This window comes from Capra hircus, chromosome 1 (genome assembly GCF_001704415.2).
Source record: "Capra hircus breed San Clemente chromosome 1, ASM170441v1, whole genome shotgun sequence".
Taxonomy (NCBI): Eukaryota; Metazoa; Chordata; class Mammalia; order Artiodactyla; family Bovidae; genus Capra; species Capra hircus.
Window position 1 is genome coordinate 118452513 of NC_030808.1, and position 21064 is coordinate 118473576.

Consider the following 21064-nt stretch of genomic DNA (forward strand, 5'->3'; position numbering starts at 1 on the left):
GTCTTATATTTTCCCATCATCCATAGGGCCTAGCACAAAGTGGGCATAAGAGATACTTGATGTTGCACAGTCATGCCAGGCTCTTCTGCTCTCTGTGGCTGCTTCCCTGAATATCTGTCTCCATCATAGGTCCACTGGGCCTTAACACTTCTGTCACTTCCCCATTGCCTTTCTCCAGACACTGTCAGTGTTGCTCTACCAGCACCTACTCTATGCCAAAGCTGTGCAATAATAACCAGCAGTCTGGAGAAAGGCTCTTTCCTTGGTGCCTGTTCAACATCTTGTTCATTGTTCGGTCACCTAGTCATGTCTGACTCTTTGAGACACCATGGAAATAGCTATAGCTCAACCTATAGCTTCTTTTAAAGAAGCTGCCCTGTCCACAGCCTTTGCTGAAGCTAGTGAGCATTCTAAGGCAAGCCGTGTTGGATACCTATAGCTTCTTTTAAAGAAGCTGCCCTATCCACAGCCTTTGCTGAAGCTAGTGAGCATCCTAAAGCAAGCCGTGTTAGGTCCCCATGTCTGGGACCTAACTAACAGAACTGGGACCAGCACCCAAGTCATAGGCAACCTTTTGTTACTCTAGTGGCAGATGATTTAGACTAAAGACAAACACTGTCTGCCAGGGTCCAGCCCCGGTAGATCCAGGGTAATTCGAAGCGTGAACGGAGTAGGCAAGGAGAAACTTATTCATTTATTAATATAGAAATATAAGATTAGATTAGGAAGAAATAGTATGGTAGGAAATTTAGGTGGAGAAAAAGAGGCTGAATAACTTGGTTTACGGGGAAAACCAATAAAACCTCGAGACAAGAGGTTTGCACCATCTACATTAGGCCACCGGCGTCCACTTGAATATCGAAGGGTGCCCCGTCTTAGGCTCCCTTTCGCGTGGGTCTTAGAAGCCAGGGCAACTAAGTAGACGTGGTAAGCCTCCCCGCTCCAGATGGGAATTCAGCCAAAAAAGGGGAGAAAAGAATGACATGGGGAAGCCCAGCGTCGGTGCAAGACTCCAAAAACTCCACTTTTAAAATCAGCTTATATACCCCAAGTTGTACATAAAGAAATAGTGGAATATGCAGTTATGCAGGGGCAGCAGTCCTGACCCTCATTGAGACCAGGCTTTCTTTTTGCATACCCTCCCGTATACAAAAGGTCTCAGGTGGTTTACATATCTTCTGGCCAAGAGGCCTGTTAACATTTTTATGGCTCTCTTCCTGGATAATTGTCTATCAACCAGAAAACTCCTTTTCCCTAGAAGTGTTTTTTCTTTACTCTGCATCACCCTCAAAGTACTAAATAAAGCTACTTTCCTGTAGAACAAAGGTGCAGTGGATTATAACAAAGAAAGTACTTAACTCAAAGATCTAATGTTGCTAATACAAGGTCCACTACCTGTTTTTCTATATACCAACTAACTCTACAAATAAAAGATATGAAAATTTGGCAGCAAGTATTGGCTCAACAAATGAAACCTTTAATCAGTCCTATTCTAATGATTTTGACTCCTCGGAAGCCCCTACATTCCTAGGATGTTTTGAGCTTCCTGTGCCTCCCGCAGTCCGGAGGCCTCAAACAATCACATGCGCAGCTGTACAAGTCCTGCAGGCAGGCTAGAACGTCATCAGAGGGGTTTTTGGATTGAAACACCCTTTCAAATGCAGAAGACTAAAGCTCTGAGTTGACTTTTTCCAGAGTGTGCCAGAAGAGTGGAAAAGCAGAGTACAAAGGCAGGCAGACTTTGGTTTTTTGGGTACATGCTCAGGAAATACCAGGGGGAAAACCTGAGATCTGACTCGCCTTCCCCATCAGATCTCTGCCGCATGACCTTGTCACTGGTGGGATTCCTCACGCTGGCTCCCGGCAACTGTCCAAATGAGATTGGTGGTTATGCTCCCTTGAAAATTCGAATTGTGAAACCAAAAATGAAGCAATGCAGACAATGCCATCAGGAAAATAATTAAAGGTGAGGAAGGAAGCCAACATCAGAGAGTTTCTCTGATTACTTTATCATGCCCACAAGCTCATCATATCCAGCAGTCTCGTTTTTCAGGTCTCTGAAAGACTCCTCTTATAAGTGAACTTCTAGCAGGTCAGCACCACCAGTTTTGTCATTAAGACTCTCTGAGTCGCGTTTAGATTCAGTATGGCACCACACATGGAGTGGGCCATGCATCTGTTAGGTAGGTGGAACAGGGAAGAGGAGTCCAAAATGGCGGTGGCTGCAGGCAAGGAAGGGAAAAGCCCACGAAAATGAAACAAAAGAAGGTCCGAGGACCGGAGTGGGGACCTCAGGTAAAACAAACACCACTCCTGGCTGGCCCAGTTTACATAGGACTGGCCCAGGGAAAGATAAACATATAAACAGAGGAGCCAGAGCCAGCTCTCTCTCTCCCGCGCGCTGGGGCACTCTTCTCCTCGTATCTTTAGATAGACGTGCCCTCACGCCTCAAAGATGGATTTTCCTGCTATCCTCTAAATAAAATAGAGCTGTAACACTGAGCTGTAACACTGCTTTGCCTAAGAGCTATAACATGGTCCATTTGAGACCTGAGAGCTATAACACGGTCTATCCAAGACCTGAGAGCTGTGACTCGCCGAGGGGCCTTTAATGTCCATCACTCCAAATCTTTGTTGTGATGAGACAAAGAATCAAGGAACATACACTCGCGTGACAAATCGATGTCAGCTGAATGACATCACAATATTCCCAATTGGGAATATTCTCTAACAACAAGAGAGAAGAAAGAAAGTAGAAAGTGTTAGTTGCTCAGTCATGTCCAGCCCTTTGCAACCCATGGACTGTAGCCCACCAGGTTCCTCTGTCCATGGGATTTTCCAGGCAAGAATACTGGAGTGGATTGCCATTTTCTCCTCTAGGAGATCTTCCCAACCCAGGGATCAAACCCACTTCTCCTGTGTCTCCTGCATTGCAGGCAGATTCTTTACCCACTGAGCCATCAGGTAATCCACAAGAAGGGCACAGTCAGTACAGTATATCTATCAGAAAATCCAATATTAACCAGCCATACAATTTTTTTTTATATTTAAAGAGTATATGCTAGGAATTCCCTAGTGGTCCAGTGACTAGGTCTCCACAGTTTCACTGCCTAGCCCGAGTTCAACCCCTGGTCAGAGAACTAAGATCCCACAAGCCAGGCAGTATGGCCAAAAATGAGTATATGTTGATGATGTGATTTTAAGTAAAACATCTGTATACAAATCTTTCTATGCAGTTTGAACCCAAATTTTCAAATCACCATGTAGCTACATGTGGACATGTACAAGCATTCAGACACACAGAAAAAATACTTAAATGTTAATGAGTAATAATTATCACCTAACGACAACTATGGGTTGTATTTCTTTTCTTCATATTGCTCATTACTTGAAGAATTAGAAAAAATAAAATGTCATTTAAAAAACAAGTATCTTCTAATCCTTTCTGAAAAATCCGTTTGAGGACCTTAAAAAAGGAAAGAACTAGACATGAAACTGTATATGATAACCTTTTCCTTACACTTTTAAGAAGGGATTTATTTCATTTTTTAAGTCTCAGGGAGGTTGAGTATCACCAATTAATCCTAATGGAGAATGATTTCTATTTTGTTCATTTACGCTCTTATATTTATTATCTCTCTCTTATTTTCCTTGCTTCTTTCTCATTGTACTTTCTCTGACTTAAATTGAAAGCCTAGTTTATTAATTTTTTATTTTTCTTCTTTTTTTAAGCATGTAAGCATGTAAGTGGCCCCAGGACTTCCCTGATGATCCAGTCGTTCGGAATTCACCTGCCAAAGCAGAGGAAATGGATTCAATCCTTGGTCCAGGAAGATTTTGTGAGGCAACTAAGCCCATGCACCACAACTATTGAGCCTCTGTGCTACAACTACTGAGGCCCACATGCTTTAGAGCCCAAGGTCTGCAACAAGAGAGGCCACTCCAGGGAAAAACCTGCATACCGCAACTAGAGAGTAAGCTCTACTCACCACAACTAGAGAAAGCCTGTGTACAGTAACAAAGACCCAGCACAGTCAAACACAAGTAAAAAAAAAAAAATATATATATATATATATATATAGTGGTCTCCTCTTATCTGCAGGAGATACACTCCAAGGCTCCCACTGGATACCTGACACCATGGGTAATACTGAACCCTATACAACCTACGTTTTTTTCCTATGCCTATAAACCTATGATAGTTTAATTTACAAACTACATACAGTAAAAAAAATAATAATAATAACAGCAATACCTAAAATAAAGTAGAACAATTATAACAACATATTGTAATAAATTGGAAAAGACTCTGATGCTGGGAGGGATTGGGGGCAGGAGGAAAAGGGGACGACAGAGGATGAGATGGCTGGATGGCATCACTGACTCGATGGACATGAGTTCGGGTGAACTCTGAGAGATGATGATGGACAGGGAGGCCTTCTGTGCTGCGATTCATGGGGTTGCAAAGAGTCAGACACGACTGAGCAACTGAATTGAACTGAACTGATTGTAATAAAAGTTTGTGAATGTGATCTCTCTCAAAATACCTTACTGTACTGCACTTACCTTTCTGCTGCTGCTGCTTATGAGAAAATAAAATGACCACGTGATGTGATAAGGTGAATGATGAAGGGATTGTGACATAGAATTAGGCTACTATTGATCTTCTGAAGGCAGATCATCTGTTTCCAGTTATCTGGGTCATTGAGCCATGATAATATCAATAATGATCAGATGTGGGGAGTGGATGATGTCAATGTTTGGGGATCTTGAGCAGGACAGAGTAGGACCACATAAGATTTCATCACACTGATCAGAAGGCATGCAATTTAAAGTGTATTTAATTAAATTTTTGAATTTTCCACTTAATATTTTCAGACCTCAGTTGAAAATGCAGAAGGTAAAACCATGGGCAAGGGTGGGACTAGTTTATTCATTTTTATTTAAGTACTAATTTGGCTGCATCTCACAAGCTTTGAAATGTCTTTAACTTGTTACTATGTTATAAATATTTTCTAATTTTCCTTATAATTTCTTGCTCAAGCTATGAATGTACTTTAAAATTCCCAAATATATGAGTTTTTGTTATTTTTTGAGATTTCCACTTTATATGTATTTTGATCATAGAATGTGGCATATATGATTCTGATACTATGAACATTTTAAGGCTTGTTTTCTGGCTGAAATTTATAAGTGTTCTATGTACTTAAATATTTTGTCTTCTTTAAATACTGGGTATAGGATTCTATAAGTGTCCATCAGGTAAGCTGCTAATTTTGTTGTTCATATCTTCTATATCTTTCCTTTCGTTTTCTTGTTCTAGAGTTTCTATGAGGGTTAAATGAGTATATGTGTGTGTGTGTGTGTGTGTGTGTGTGTGTGTGTGTGTGTGTCTGGGTGTAGTAACTTTATCTATTATATATATGTTTCTATTATATAATATATAAGATGTATTTATATATATAATTATATCATATATATATACATACATATATATACATATATATATTTATATATAAAATGGTGTCTGACACATGGATGAGATTTATAAGTGGCCTAAACATCATGGTTTAAACATGTACTCTGGAGTCAGATTGCTCAGATTCAAATCTGGGCTCTGCCTTATTTGATGGGTGACCCTGGTCAAGTGTACTTAACCTCTCTGCGTGTCAGGTTCTGAATCTGTAAAACAGGAATAATAATAGAGTTGTTGCAAAGACTGAGTTAGTGCATATAAAGCTCTTAGAACCATGGTGACTTAAACCTGAATCCAAGTGCAGTTAGAGAAGACTTGAAATGGCTGGACTTGGAAATGCCACAAAGACAGCAGAAAGGACAGACAGTAGAAGGAAGTCACGTTACAGAGTCATAGGAACCACACAGGATGCAGGGTTTGGGGAAAGAATGCAGTTAAAGGTAAGAGAAGGCATTGCTAGGCTAGACAGAGTGCAAGAGAGACCAGCTTTTCTCGCCCACTCTGAGACTGTGAACATAATAGCCATCATGCTCAGGTTCCTAAAACCCCAGCCTCTGGCCAATACACTTCCATCTCACTGAAAAACTAAGTTTAGTTCAGTTGCTCAGTTATGTCTGACTCTTTGTGACCCCAGGGACTGCAGCATGCCAAGGCTTCCCTGTCCATCACCAACTCTCAGAGCTTGCTTGAACTCATATCCATCAAGTTGGCAATGCCATCCAACCATCTCATCCTCTGTCGTCCCCTTCTTCTCCTGCCTTCAATCCTTCCCAGCATCAGCATCTTTTCCAATGAGTCAATTGTCATCAGGTGGCCAAAGTATTGGAGTTTCAGCTTCAGCATGAGTCTGTCCAGTGACTATTCAGGACTGATTTCCTTTAGGATGGACTGGTTTGATCTCCTTGCAGTCCAAGGGACTCTCAAGAGTTTTCTCCAACACCACAGTTCAAAAGCATCGATTCTTTGGTGCTCAGCTTTCTTTATGGTCCAACTCTCACATCCAAACATGTGATAGCTTATGGTAAACGATGTTGGATTTGTGATCTCCAAAGAAGATTTAGCTTCGGGACCAGGGACCAGGCTTGATCACTCAAGAGCTTTTGTGTAGCAGTTTTATTAAAGCGAAAAGAGGGCAGAGAAAATTTCTGACATAGACATCAGAAAGGGGATGGAGAGTGCCCCTTGCTAGTCTTTAGCCAGATGTTTTATATCTGTTAAAAAGCTATTAATCAGATAAGAGACACCTCAAGGCTGATGGAGTTTCACTAGGCCCTTCTTCCACAATATGCATTTTTGAGATAGGATGGCATAAGGTTTGTCATCCCCCAGCCATAAAACAATTGATATGAATACTGGTTTGTTGAGCTATTATCAGCCCAAGGTTTGAGAAAAGTTAAGTTCTGGTGGAACCAGGTGTCATTATGATTCCACAGAACCATGAATTTTAAGAGAAATACAGAAAACATAGAATTTTAAGAGACACTTGCAGCCTATTTCCTCCATTTGGAGACCCTTGGCCTTCCTGCCTATTACACCTTCACGTGACTACTAGAAAAACCATAGCTTTGACTAGACAGAATTTTGTTGGCAAAGTAATGTCTCTGCTTTTTAATATGATGTCTAGATTGGTCATAGCTTTTCTTCCAGGGAGCTAGCGTCTTTTAATTTCATGGCTGCAGTCACCATCTGCAGTGATTTTGGAGCTCAAGAAAATTAAGTCTGTCACTGTTTCCACTGTTTCCCCATCTATTTGCCATGAGTGATGGGACTGGATGCCATGATCTCAGTTTTCCAAATGTTGAGTTTTATACCAACTTTTTCACTCTCCTCTTTCACTTTCATCAAGAGGCTCTTTAGTTCTTTGCTTTCTGCCATAAGGGTGGTGTCATCTGTGTATCTGAGGTTATTGATATTTCTCCTTGATTCCAGCTTGTGCTTCATCAGCCCGACATTTTGCATGATATACTCTGCATATAAGTTAAATAAGCCAAGTGACAATATACAACTTTGACCTACTTTCCCGATTTGGAACCAGTCTGTTGTTCCATGTCCAGTTCTAACTGTTGCTTCTTGACTTGCATACAGATTCCTCTGGAGGCAGGTAAGGTGGTTTGGAATTCCCATCTCTTGAAGAAATTGCCACAGTTTGTTGTGATTTGCACAGTCAAAGGCTTTGGGTTAGTCAATAAAGTAGAAGTAGATGTTTTATTAGAACTCTTGCTTTTTCGATGTCCAACAAATGTTGGCAATTTGATCTCTGGTTCCGCTGCCTTTTTTAAATCCAACTTGAACATCTGGAAGGTCACAATTCACACACTGTTGAAGCCTGGCTTGGAGAATTTTGAGCATTACCTTACTAGCATGTGAGATGAGTACAATTGTGCAGTAGTCTGAGCATTCTTTGGCATTGCCTTTCTTTGGGATTGGAATGAAAACTGACCTTTTCCACTCCTGTGGTCACTGCTGAATTTTTCAAATTTGCTGGCATATTGAGTGCAGCCCTTTCACAGCATCATCTTTTAAGATTTGAAATAGCTCAACTGGAATTCCATCACCTCCACTAGCTTTGTTTCTAGTGATGCTTCCTAAGGCCCCCTTGACTTTGCATCCCAGGATGGCTAGCTCTAGGTGAGTGATCACACCATCGTGGTTATCTGGATCATGAAGATGCTTTTTGTGCAGTTCTTCTGTGTATTCTTGCCACCTCTTCTTGATATCTTCTGCTTCTGTTAGGTCCATATCATTTCTGTCCTTTATTGTGCCCATCTTTGCATGAAGTGTTCCCTTGGTAGCTCTAATTTTCTTGAAGAGATCTCTAGTCTTTCCCATTCTGTTTTTTTCCTCTATTTCTTTGCATTGATCACTGAGGAAGGCTTTCTTATCCATCCTTGCTATTCTTTGGAACTCTGAATTCAAATGGATATGTCTTTCTTTTTCTCCTTTGCCTTTAGCTTCTCTTCTTTTCCCAGCTATCTGTAAGCCCTCCTCAGACAACCATTTTGTGTTTTTGCATTTCTTTTTCTTAGGGATGGTCTTGATCACTGCCTCCTGTATGATGTCACCAACCTCCATCCATAGTTCTTCAGGCACTCTGTCTATCAGCTCTAATCCCTTAAATCTTTTTGACACTTCCACTCTATAGTCATAAGGGATTTGATTTAGGTCATACCTAAATGGTCTAGTGGTTTTCCCTACTTTCTTCAATTTAAGTCTGAATTTGGCAATAATGTAAGCCATAGTCAGCTCCCGGTCTTGTTTTTGCTGACTGTATAGAGCTTCTCCATCTTTGGCTGCAAAGAATATAATCAGTCTAATTTTTGTATTGACCATCTGGTGATGTCCACGTGTAGAGGACATCTACAAGATGGCAGAGTAGAAGGATGTGGGCACATCTTCTCCTGCAAGAACTCCAAAATTACAACTCACTGCCGAAAAACCATCCACAGGAGAATGTTGGATCCCACCAAGAAAAGATATCTTACATCCAAGGACAAAGGAGAAGCCTCAGCAAGATGGTAGGAGGGATGAAATCATGTTTAGAATCAAACCCCATACCCACCAGAGACTCTAGGGCTCACAGAAAACCTTGTGCACACCAGGAGACCCCACAGAGACTGAGCCAGACTTGCCTTTGAGTGTCTGAGTGTCCGCAGGGGCCTGCCTCAGGGGCAGGGGCTCTGGGTGCAGCAGACCTGGGTATGGCATAAGTAATCTTGGAGGAGGTCACCATTAACCCTACCATAGAGCTGCCAGAACTTACACAGGACTGGGGAACAGACTCTTGGAGGGCACAAACAAAACCTTGTGCATACCAGGACCCAGGAGAAAGGATCAGTGACCCCACAAAGACTGACCCAGACTTGCCTGTGAGTGTCCAGGAGTCTCCGGCCGAGGCATGGGTTGGCGGTGGCCTGCTGCAGGGTCAGAGGCAACTGAGCGTGACAGTGCATAAACAGGACCTTTTGAAGGAGGTTGCCAGTGTCTTCATTCAGTTCAGTTTGTTTCAGTCGTTCAGTCTTGTCCTACTCTTTGTGACCCCATGAACTGCAGCATGCCAGGCCTCTCTGTCCCTCACCAACTCCCGGAGGCCACCCAAACCCATGTCCATCGAGTCAGTGATGCCATCCAACCATCTCATCCTCTGTCATGCCCTTCTCCTCCTGCCCTCAATCTTTTCCAACATCAGGGTCTTTTCAATTGAGTCAGCTCTTCACATCATGTGGCCAAAGGCTTAGAGTTTCAGCTTCAACATCAATCTTTCCAATGAACACCCAGGACTGATCTCCTTTAGTATGGACTGCTTGGATCTCCTTGCAGTCCAAGGGACTCTCAAGAGTCTTCTCCAACACCACAGTTCAAAAGCATCAATTCTTCGACGCTCAGCCTTCTTCACAGTCCAACTCTCACATCCATACATGACCACAGGAAAAACCATAGCCTTGACTAGATGGACCTTTGTTGGCAAAGTACTGTCTCTGCTTTTTAATATGCTATCTAGGTTGGTCATAACTTTCCTTCCAAGGAGTAAGAGTCTTTTAATTTCATGGCTGCAATCACCATCTGCAGTGATTTTGGAGCCCAGAAAAATAAAGTCAGCCACTGTTTCCCCATCTATTTGTCATGAAGTGATGGGACCAGATGTCATGATCTTCGTTTTCTGAATGTTGAGCTTTAAACCAACTTTTTCACTCTCCTCTTTCACTTTCATCAAGAGGCTCTTTAGTTCTTCACTTTCTGCCAAAAGGGTGATTGTCTTCATTACCTCCACCATAGTTTGGTCTCAGGGCAAAAAACAGGGAGGGAACACAGCCTCACCCATCAACAGAAAATTAGATTAAAGATTTACTGAGAATGACCCCTGGTCCCATCACTTCATGGGAAATAGATGGGGAAACAGTGGGAACAGTGTCAGACTTTATTTTGGGGGGCTCCAAAATCACTGCAGATGGTGATTGCAGCCATGAAATTAAAAGACCCTTACTCCTTGCAAGAAAAGCTATGACCAACCTAGATAGCATATTAAAAAGCAGAGACAGTACTTTGCCAACAAAGGTCTGTCTAGTCAAGGCTATGGTTTTTCCAGTGGTCATGTATGGATGTGAGAGTTGGACTGTGAAGAAGGCTGAGTGCCGAAGAAATTGATGCTTTTGAACTGTGGTGTTGGAGAAGCCTCTTGAGAGTCCCTTGGACTGCAAGGAGATCCAATCAGTCCATTCTGAAGGAGATCAACCCTGGGATTTCTTTGGAACGAATGATGCTAAAGCTGAAACTCCAGTACTTTGGACACCTCATGAGAAGAGTTGACTCACTGGAAAAGACCCTGATGCTGGGAGGGATTGGGGGCAGGAGGAGAAGGGGACGACGGAGGATGAGATGGCTGGATGGCATTACTGACTCGATGGACGTGAGTCTGAGTGAACTCTGGGAGTTAGTGATGGACAGGGAGGCCTGGCATGCTGCGATTCATGGGGCCACAAAGAGTCGGACGCGACTGAGTGACTGAACTGAACTGAACTGAACTGAGAATGGCCCCACTCATCAGAACAAGACCCAGTTTCCCTGGCAGTCTGTCTCTCCTATCAAGAAGCTTCCATAAGCCTCTTATCCTTATCAGAGGGCAGACAGAAGACAACCACAATCACAGAAAACTAATCAAAATGATCACATGGACCACAACCTTGTCTAACTCAACAACACTATGAGCCATACTGCATAGGGCCATCCAAGATGGTCGGGTCATGGTGCAGAGTTCTGACAAAACGTGGTCCATTGGAGAAGGGAATGGCAAACCACTTCAGTATTCTTGCCTTGAGAACCCCATGAACAGTATGAAAAGGCAAAAAGATATAATACTGAAAGATGAATTCCCCATGTCAATAGGTGCCCAATATGCTACTGGAGAAGAGTGGAGAAATAACTCCAGAAAGAATGAAGAGACGGAGCCAAAGAAAAATAACGCCTAGTTGCAGATGTGACTGGTGATGGAAGTTAGGTCCAATGCTGTAAAAAACAATATTGCATAGGAACCTGGAATGTTAGGTCCATGAATCAAGGCAAGTTGGAAGTGGTCAAACAGGAGATGGCAAGAGTGAGCATCGACATTTTAGGAATCAGTAAACTAAAATGGACTAAAATGGGTGAATTTAACTTAGACAACCATCATATCTACTACTGTGGGCAAGAATCCCTTGGAAGAAATAGAGTAGCTGTCACAGGCAACAAAGGAGTCTGAAATGCAGTACTTGGATGCAATCTCAAAAGCAACAGAATGATCTCTGTTCGTTTCCAAGGCAAACCATTCAGTATCACAGTAATCCAAGTCTATGCCTCGACCAGTAACACTGAAGAAGCTGAAGTTAAATGGTTCTATGAAGACCTACAAGACCTTCTAGAACTAACACCCAAAAAAGATGTCCTTGTCATTATAGGGGACTGGAATGCAAAAGTAGGGAGTCAAGAGATACCTGGAGTAATAGGCAAATTTGGCCTTGGAGTAAAAAATAAAGCAGGGCAAAGGCTAACAGAGTTTTGCCAAGAGAACACAATGGTCATAGCAAATACCCTCTTCCAACAACACAAGAATAACTATAAGGAGTAGAGGCAATTCAAGTTTAGTATTATGAAAACACTACTTATATTCAGCAAGACTCCAGCCAGTTCTGCTTCCTGCTTTGTGAGATGAAAATGGGAATTAGGGACAAGATTCCAGTCTTGGCAGGAAACCTAAGCAAAGAGTCAAGCCTGGGGGTGTGTAATGGGGCAGGTGGGAAGGTTTTGCAAACCTGGCCACTCAAGTAAGAGCCAACCCATACCTGACCCAAGGAACATAAGCAATTCAAAATAAAAGATTTTTCTGGGTTAATATGAAAACACACACATGCATACAAGTGCACACATGTACACACACATCTAATTTCATGCCTGCCTAATATTACATTAGATTTACAATAAAGAATTTTTTTTAAGACATAAGCCATCAAATATGGGGAAATTATGGGAGGAGACAACAGCAATAAAATTCTGGAAGCTATGAAGCATACTGATGAGATGTAACTGAAAAAAACAACTCAGAAAACATGAAAATCCCAAACTATCACTGGGGAAACTGAGAAAACCTGATTTATATCTTGAAATCTTCAAAATACTCCCAAGTGGATAGCACCAGATTCCTCTGGAACTGGAAGTAGAAGAAGACCTCTAAAACAAGAAGATTTGGGTGCATCCCTATGTCCCCTCTGCTCCCCAAGCCATTGGGAAGGGGTAGACATCTGAAAGTATCTTCTCTGGAAATGGTCAAACAGAGGGTCTCTGAACTGGAGAACCAGGTTCACCCAAGATAGGGCTACTACACCAAAACCAGAAATTAAGGGACTGGTACATCCTTAGTGATGACTATAAAGGCACACCCATCTCCAAGCCCTCTCATCTCACTAAGATCTCACAACAGCAGCCATTATTGTACTTTCCAAGCTGGAGTCTCTTTCCCAGGAGTTTGGCCAGTACAAGAGGAAAATATAGATACTTACTGTGATAGACTGAAAAAGTGAAAAGTGAAAGTGTTAGTCATTCAATCATGTCCAATTCTTTGCCACTCCTTGCACTGTAGCCCACCAAGCTCTTCTGCCCTTGGGATTCTCCAGGCAAGAATACTGGAGTGGATAGCCATTCCCTTCTCCAGGGGATCTTCCCAACCCAGGGATAGAACTCAGGTCTCGTGCAATACAGGCAGATTTTTTACTGTCTGAGCTACCAGGGAAGCCTGATAGGCTGACTAATGCCCCCACCCCTGCAATGTCCACCTCCTAATCGTTATGCTTGTGAATATGGCAATTTTGGGCTTCCCTGGTGGCTCAGGCAGTAAAAATCTGTCTGCAATGCAGGATACCTGGGTTCAATACCTGGGTTGAGAAGATCCTCTGAAAGAGGGCATGGAAACCCACTTCAGTGTTCTTGCCTGGAGAATCCCCATGGACAGAGGAGCCTGGTGGGCTGCAGTCCATGGGGGTCACAAAGAATTGGACATGGCTGAGCGGCTATGCATGCATTTGAAATATGTTACCTTGAAATGGACTTTGTGGATGTGATTAAATTAAGAACATTAAAATGGGGAGATTATCCTGGATTATGCAGATGTGTCCAATGTAGCCACAAGGGAGGCAAGAGCAGCAGATTCAGAAAGAACAGAAATGGGAATTGGAGAGGAGAGAAGTTGCTGCACTGCTGGCTTTGAGGATGGAAGGGGGTCAGTCAAGGAATGCAGCCAGCCTGGAGAAGTTGGAAAAGCCAAGGAAATGACTTCTTGCCTAGAGATCCCAGGAGGAATCCGGGCCTGACAAAGTTTTGATTTTAGTCCAGAGACACTGGTTTTGGACTCTCTGCTCTCCAAAACTGTAAGACAGGAAATGTATGTTTTATGTCACTAAGTTCATCGTTATTTGTCACAGTAGACATAGGACAGCATTTTGTTGGCTCCAAAGTTCATTTGGGTTTTTCCACAAGCTGGTATGGGAAAACCACAAATAATTTTTGGCGAACTCAATGTTATAATGATGTTTGAAATTTCTCAATAAATGGCTCGACCAGTTCACCCAGAAGTGAAGTTCAGAGCCTATAAGCTCCCCCCACCCCCACCACACACACACACACACACACACACACACTCAATTCCAGTCAGCTGTTTCCTCCATTCATTGCCATCAGCAGATAGACAAGGATCCCCAGATATCTGATGAAAGCCTCCTACAGGAAAGACAGAGATCAAAACAAATTTAAATAAACACCAATTTGGAGGCAACCAACTTGCAGAAAAGAAAGCCTAAAAAAAAATAATAATAAAACAAATTATCACTCATTCCTTAGAAAGATAAGAGAAGATTCTGTGCTCATGAAAAAAAAAATAAGAAGAAAGCTATTTTAGCTGGAATATTCATAGGACAAAAGAAGAGCTCTGGGGAATTAAAAATAAGATAGCATAAACAAAATCTCAGTAGAAGACTGGGAGAATTAAGTCAAGGTATTATTCAGACATTAGAGCAGAAAGAAAAAAATATATTTTTAACGGTGTGAGAACTAAGAAAAATAGAGAACCAGTCAGTGTGAGAAGTTGAATACTTAATAACAGGAATTTCTACAACAGAAAAAATGGAGGGCAGAAATCATTATAATTCAAGAAAATTCCATGAAACTGAAGAGCATGAGTATCCAGATGGAAAGAATAGACCAAATGAAGTTTAAACTACCCTCTCCCCAACTGAAAGAGGATAGATTATATGCTTCCAGAGAGAAAAGAACAAGTCACATAGAAACAGAAAATGTAGGGAATCATATTGGCTTTAAGCTTCTGAACAGCTCTATTAGATAAAGACTGTGGAGCAGTGCCTTTTAAATTCTGAAGGAAATTATTTCTATGATATGTGTGTGTTAGTGGTTCATGTCTGACTTTGCAACCACACAGACTGTAGCCTGCCAGGCTCCTCCATCCATGGAATTCTCCAGGCCAGAATACTGGGGTGGGTAGCCATTTCCTTTCCAGGGGATCTTCCCTGACACAAGAATCAAACCAGGGTCTCCTATTGCAGGCAGATTCTTTACTATCTGAGCCACGGGAAGCCCCCCAGGAGAGAATGCACTTCCACCAAAATGAAAGAATTATTCTTCCTCCAAGAAGAGGAAAAAATAGGGTTCAGGAAACAAAAGACAAAGCATAGGAGAGAGGACAGGGGAAGCCCCCGAAAGGAGGGAAAGAATGTTCTAGAATAAAACTTGTTCACCACATGTAAAGGAACCAGCCCACTGGAATGGTATGCCTTGAGAGACAGAAATGCCCAGGACAGTCATCACCAAGAACCCTGACGCCAATATCCTATTGTTTTGACCTCAGGCCAGTAAGCCTGGCTGCAATTTCTATCTGTATTTGGTTTGGCTTAACCATATGCTGCTAATGTTCCTGCTCTGTCTGTTCATGGTTTGGATCTCCTAAGGGCACTCCACTCCTGAGAGCTGGAGTGGAACCAGACTGTGACCCAGAGACTTCCAGCTTATCTTCTCTCAGGAAAAATAGTGGCGCTGTTGCCCTTTCCGAACACAAACAGGTTTATGTTTGCTATTATTTTTCCTTCAAAAATAAACAACATATTGTTTAAGGATAGATATACTAGTGAAAGGGCTTCCCAGGTGGTGTTATCAGTAAAGAACCCACCCACAAATGCAGATGTAAGAGATGTGGGTTCAAACCCTGGGTTGGGACGATATCCTAGAGGAGGGCTTGGCAACCCGCTCCAGTATTCTTGCCGGGAGAATAACATGGGTTACAGTCCATTGGGCCACACAGATTTGGACGCTACTGAAGCGACTTAGCATGCATGCATGAAAGTGAAAGTGAAGTCGCTCAGTCGTGTAGCTTGCCAGGCTCTTCCATCCATGGGATTTTCCAGGCAAGAATATGGAGCATCCTGGTAAAATCTTAAAATGATACAGAATAGAAAAATTTACTTTCCAGGGTATGAGCTGTGTTCACCAAGGTAGATTCTCGCAATTCCTGGATCTTTAACTATCATTTGTGGCTTTCATACAAAATGTTTCATTGACGGAACTTTTCGGTGAGAGGCAGAGGAGCGGCGACTGCCCAAGCTGCGCACAGCAACGCGCTCCTTCGCGTTCCCCGACACCGGCATCGGCCGCACACTGGCTGTATAAAATGGTGAAAGAAACCACTTTACTATGATGATTTGGGAGGTCAAACCCAATGCCACCCAAGAAGAACTGAAAAAGGCTTACAGGAAACTGGCCTTGAAGTACCACCCTCATAAGAATCCAAATGAAGGCTAGAAGTTTAAACAGATTTCTCAAGCTTATGAAGTGCTCTCTAATGCCAAGAAAAGGGGATCATATGATAACAAAGGAAGAGAACAGGCAATTAAAGAAGGTGGAGCAGGAGGTGGTTTTGGCTCCCCCATGGACATCTTTGATATGTGTTTTTGGAGGAGGAGGCAGGATGCAGAGAGAGAGAAGAGGTAAAAACGTTGTACATCAACTTATAGTAACCTTAGAAAATGTATATAATGGTGCAGCAAAAAAAACTAGCCTTGTGAAAGAATGTGATTTGTGACAAATGTGAAGGCCGAGGTGGTAAAAGGAGCGGTAGAATGAGTCCCAATTGTCGAAGTACTGGAATGCAAATGATAATTCATCAGATAGGACCTGGAATGGTTCAGCAAATTCAGTCTGTCTGCATGGAGTGCCGGGGCCAGGGGAGCGGGTCAGTCCTAAAGATAGATGTAAAAGCTGCAACGGAAGGAAGATAGTTCTAGAAAAGAAAAAGTTCATATTGACAGAGGCATGAAAGATGACCAGACGATAAAATTCCTTGGTGAAGGAGACCAAGAACTAGGACTGGAGCCAGGAGATATTATCATTGTTTTAGATCAGAAGGACCATGCTGTTTTTACTGGAGGAGAAGACCTTTTCATGTGTATGGAGATACAGCTGGTTGAGGTATTGTGTGGCTTCCAGAAGCCAATATCTACTCTTGACAATCGAACCATAGTCATCACTTCTCATCCAGGTCAGATTGTCAAGCATGGAAATATCAAGTGTGTGCTAAATGAAGGCATGCCAATTTATTGTAGGCCATATGAAAAGGGTCACCTAATCATTGAATTTAAGGTAAACTTTCCTGAGGATGGCTTTTTCTCTCCTGATAAACTCTCTTTGCTGGAAAAACTTCTGCCTGAGAGGAAGGAAGTAGAAGATATTGATGAAATAGACCAGGTAGAATTAGTGGACTTTGATCCAAATCAGGACAGACGGCGCCATTACAATGGAGAAGTATATGAGGATGATGAACAGCATCGTCAGGGTGGCGTTCAGTGTCACACCTCCTGGTAGGGCCTGTGAATAACACTCACTGCTGGTGTTTTATTTGCAGTAGTGACTGAGTGAAGGACTATAATCATAATATGCTCACTACTTGCTTTTGTTTTGATATTCAACTTTAGTAGTGTTTAAAAGTTAAATGAAGAATAAACTCGAATATAAAAGCTCTGATTTTGCCCTGTATGTATGATGACTTCAGTGTGCAAGATAAGTTTAGTACTTGTGAAAACAACTTTAAAAAATTTCCCCTAGCATTTGTCAGGCCATACTTTGTAATTGATTTCAGCTATGTACATGGAATAGCTTAGACTGAAATGCCAGGTATATGTATTGACTTCAGTGTATGACCCTTAATTATTAAGCTATGAAATTAAAACTGTATTTAACTGGCAGTCAAAGAACTTAATTTGTAGAGAAGTGTTGGTCTGTATAGTTGTATTAAGTGGGATTCAGTATAATGCTTCTGCATTTATTCTGTTGCCTCAACTGTTACCTGAAGATGGCCTGCTGTATAATTTAATTTAGCCTGTGGTATCAGTGATAGAAATGATACCTTTCTAAAGAAGGGGTTTATCATAATATGCTGCTTCTTGAGGGCTTGCACTTGTAGAATTGCATTCTCTCTGCTGTGTCATCTTTTATTAATATAAAACTATTGGTCCTGGTTACTTCCCACCCACCTCTTCTCTTTGGACCACAGTAAGCCTTAGAGTAGTGACTTCTGGAGCAGGGAAACTTAGAGGTTAGAGTGATGAGAACTTTACATGGAGAAGTAATTTGTATATATGAGATAGGAAGGTGTTTTTGTAGGTATGTTACAGGCTTACTTTCAACCATTTAACTTATGCTCCAGAGTAACTGTAACTTAATGTTGGTAGTATAGCAAATTATGATGAATAGCTTTAATTGTATGTTTAAAGTCATATGTTCACAAGCTTAAATATAGTATCAGAATTTAAGGAATTCTTGAAATGTATGAATGTCTCTTTAATATACTGATTAAAAAGCAAAAAGAACAACAACAACAACATTTCACTGAAAGTCTTGGGAAATTCTAGTTCAAGGAAACCCCCAAGTATAGCATCCAGAGATTCACAATAATATTGAGATCTTTATCTCATAGTCTCCAAAATTTGTCAGCCAGCTTCTGTGTAACCCAGATCTAGTCCTATAGTTCTCTCCATGTGACTTCAGATATTGGAGCTCTGGTGGTAGAAGAGTTTATAACTTGTCACTCTAGGCACTAGGGTTTATATATTTGAGCAATGCTCTTCCCCCATGGCTTAGTGGGTAATGAGTCTGCCTGCAATGCAGGAGACACAGGAGACATGGGTTCAATCCCTGAGTTGAGAAGATCCTCTGGAGAAGGAAACAGCAACCCACTCCAGTAGTCTTGCCTGAAAAATCCCATGGACAGAGGAACCTGGTGGGTCTTCATTCCATGGGATCTCACAGAGTCAGACAGGACTGAAGCAACTAAATCCACACAGAGATATGTTTGGAGAAATTTATTTTTATCTGTAGACCAACTTGGAGGCCTGAGAGCTTCAGAAAGCAACTTCTGAACTCTCCCTCCACCCTTTTATCTTCATGAGACTCTGGTTTTCCACTTGCAGAACCACAGCATTTAACGTTGGGTACAGCAGAAGGTACTCATTGAAGTTGGAGATCTTTAAGGCTGGGAGTTGAGAGGGTTTTTTTGTAGACAAAGAATACAGAAACCTACTCATTGAATACTACTGAGTTCTCTTGGCCTCGGGGCACAAAAAGTTATTATTGAAAGATCCAGGGGAGGAAAAAAAAAACAAAACTAGAAATAAGCCTGGGAAATAAGCAAGATAGGACCCTCTGCCCATGGGAGGTTGCAGGATTAAGACTTGCATTAAGTGATTTAAGAGGGTGTGGAAGGAAACAAGGCCTTGCTCTGGATTGAATGCAGTAAAGAAGTAGGGATAATTCTACCATTGGATGTCTTCATAATCTTGACTATTAAGCAAGAGGGTTAAAACCAAAGGTGTAATTGGTAAAGAGGTAGCTGTCAGTTCTGGCCAGAATAAGGGAATGCTTGGTCTGGACAATGTTCATGCTCCCTCGTGTGAGTTCAGACATGATTATGGAATGGTCCTGTTTTCATCTTGATCTATCCTGGTCACCAGTGGTGTTGTCTGATGTTGGTGTTCTAGAAATTATGCTCAACAGAACACCAGGCCTACCTGTGAATGCCAGGCCAATTCTGAGTCAGGGTCTGCTTTTCTCTTTCTCATTGGCCCTCCATATCTTACCTCTATGCCCTTCTATGCCTTGTTTTGTGGATATCTGGTCCTTCATGAAGTCTAGACCATATTGTGAAAACTGGTTCTGTAGTCTTAACCCAGAAAGGACACAGGGCTTTATCTCAAGTGGACCCATTTGTCCTGGCTCCTAACTCTTCTACTTATTGAATTTCATCTAATATCAATATCCTAGTTGATAGTTTGCTACAGAGTAATCTAGATTACAAGGCAGAACATTTAGTAGTAAGACCATCCACCAGCCTTTAAGGCCTTCATTTAAATTCTAGCTTTAATATCGAGCTGGCCAAAAAGTTTGTTCAGAATCATCTTATGGAAAAACCCAAATAAGCCTTTTGGCTAACCCAAAACCTACTTGCTTTGGAAAGTTGTTTAAAGCACTCAAGTTTCAGTTTCCTCCTCTAGAAAAACAGCTTAGTAAACTTCCCTTTCCAGATTGGCCGACACAATTAGAACCAGTGTTTAGAAGGCAGCTAAGGAAAATCTGATGGCTGTTTCAACAGTGATTATTGGTAAATGTAATGGAAAAAATAGAAATGGGTGTGAAAGTTGCTGGCACATTCCTCTTGTTTTTAAACTCCTTGTCTTGTCCCCACACCATTTATATTCCATTTGTTTGCCTTGTTGGAAGATATGGTTAGCATCATACATTCTGAGTAAAACTTAACATATGTGGATATATAGAAGTATGTGAAAGTGAAAGTCACTTAGTCGTGTCAGACTTTTTGAGACCCCATGTACTTAAATAGTCCATGGAATTCTCCAGGTCAGAATATTGGAGTGGTAGCCTTTCCCTTCTCCAGGAGATCTTCCCAACCCAGGGATTGAACCCAGGTCTCCCTCATTGCAGGCAGATTCTTTACCAGCTGAGCCACAAGGGAAGCCCAAGAATACTGGAGTGGGTAGCCTATCCCTTCTCCAGCAGATCTTCCCAACCCAGGAAATGAGCTGGGGTCTTCTGCATTGCAGGCAGATTCCTTACCAACTGAGCTAAATTATGGGGACAAGTAAGGTCACTTGAAAGAAACATTTGACTTGGAGTCCAGTGATTTATATTTGAATCTTGGCTCCATAACTGGGGAGTTTACATCCTGCAGCTACTTACCTGACCTTTTGAGCTGTCCACACCTCAACTGTGAAACAAGTATGAGGGGTGGAAGTTAGGGGACAGTGTTTTGAAGATTACATTGGGTAAATTTTTTTTCTGTAAGGTATTTTAAATATTGTAAAGCTTTTTACAAACATAAAGTTCCATTATCATTGGGTCTTTATGCATAGTTTTATGTGCTCAGTTTATTTCTTCAACTTATTTTCAGCTATGAAAGAGGAAAACCAGAGGAGAATTCAAATTCTGTCCAAGGTGTTTGTGCTCACATCTTGGGACAAAATTCAACGAAGCTTCTCTAAATCTGTCACATTATGT

At 41.8% G+C, this 21064-nt stretch overlaps 1 pseudogene; it reads left to right on the forward strand.

The window, feature by feature from the left end:
• LOC102183642 lies at window positions 5797-17362 on the forward strand (annotated as a pseudogene).